The sequence below is a fragment of the Globicephala melas genome, chromosome 12, assembly GCF_963455315.2.
Source record: "Globicephala melas chromosome 12, mGloMel1.2, whole genome shotgun sequence".
Lineage (NCBI taxonomy): Eukaryota > Metazoa > Chordata > Mammalia > Artiodactyla > Delphinidae > Globicephala > Globicephala melas.
The window spans coordinates 55,142,700-55,144,329 of NC_083325.1; the positions used below are offsets into that span (position 1 = coordinate 55,142,700).

Here is a 1,630-nt window from a genome sequence, read left to right on the forward strand (position 1 = left end):
TGTCTGGTGAACATTCATCCTGGCTGAACTCCTTATTGAAAGGTGGAAGTAATTCTGTAGTTTGCTGCCACATAGTGGTAAGGTAAGCATCATTGCACATTAACACTGGAAAAGAACTTGATGGTCTATTATCCTAACCCAACAAGTATATTTGCTGAGTTACTCACGCTAGGCACTGTACTAGTCAATAAGGACCTAAAGATGGCTCCTGTCTTGGAAAAGTTCAGAAGTTAATAGGAAGACTGACAAGCATACAAATAACTAGCATGTCCCAACAAAGTGACAATGCTGAGACAAAGTGACAATGCTGAGACAAAACTACTGGCAGTAAAAACAAGAATTTCTTGTCAGGTTTCACTGAGGAGGTGACATGTGAGATGTATCTTCAAGTGTGAGGAAGTTTTGCGGGTGGGAATAAGAAAGACCTTCTGAGGGACTTCCCTGGCGGTCCAGTGGTTAAGACTTTGCCTTCCAGTGCAGGGGGTGCGGGTTCTATCCCTCCCTGGTCAGGGAGCTAAGATCCCACATGCCTCCCAGCCAAAAAACCAAAACATAAAACAGAAGCAATATTGTAACAAATTCAATAAAGACTTTAAAAAATGGTCCACATCCAAAAAAAAAAATCTTAAAGAGAAAAATAAAAAGCAAGAAAAACCTTCCAAGCAGAGAGCACAGTGCATGAAAGATCAGTGCTTTCAGGGAATACTGAGAAGGTCCCACAAGTTGGAGGCTGGTGTTTGGTGAAGGAAAGAAAGAATACATAAAAGAGCGCCATCATGTGCTTTTAAGTAGGGAAGGGATAAGATCAGAGTTCTTTAGAAAGGAAAAGTTTGGGACTTCCCTGGTGGCCCAGTGGTTAAGAATCCGCCTGCCAATGCAGGGGACACAGGTTTGATCCCTGGTCCTGAAAGATCCCACAGGCCACGGAGCAACTAAGCCCGCAAGCCACAACTACTGAAGCTCGCACGCCTAGAGCCCATGCTCTACAACAAGAGAAGCCATCTCAATGAGAAGCCTGTGCACCGCAACAAAGAGTAGCCCCCTGCTCTCTGCAACTAGAGAAAGCCCGCACACAGCAACTAAGACCCAACGCAGCCAAAAATAAAAATTTTTTAAATCAAAATAAAATAAAAAAAGAAAGTTTGAAGAACATCTAAAATGTGCCTCATTCATAACAAACCTAACAAACCTTTTTTTTTATTTTTGTTTTTTTAGGGAATCTGCTTAATTATTAAAATAAATATTTACATTGAGAATACAGTTAACTTAGTAGCTTTCTTCACATTTTTGAGAGTCACAGAAGTTTCATTCATGTTTTAAGCAGTTAAGATGGTAAAGATTCTACTTCATAGGAAATGAATTACATTCAATGACTTCTCACAACAGTCAACTGGAAGATTATTCCATTGCTTTTGAAGCAATGGTTGGGCTGGCATCTGTGATAGTAGCCAAATAAATGAAATTTCTGTGTAACACATGCTGGTACTGGGTGCACTCATTTGCCTGGCCTTTGTTCTGATACTCCATGATACAGCAGATCAGCTGGTCATTCTCCTCTAGGACCCACTGGATCATTTTGATTGACTTCTGCCCTGCCTCTCAGCCAGTCTGGTATGAAGGCTACCAACAT

At 41.2% G+C, this 1,630-nt stretch overlaps 1 pseudogene; it reads right to left on the reverse strand.

The window, feature by feature from the left end:
- Positions 1-1,398: 1,398 nt before the first annotated feature.
- LOC132598210 (SS18-like protein 2 pseudogene) lies at positions 1,399-1,630 on the reverse strand (annotated as a pseudogene).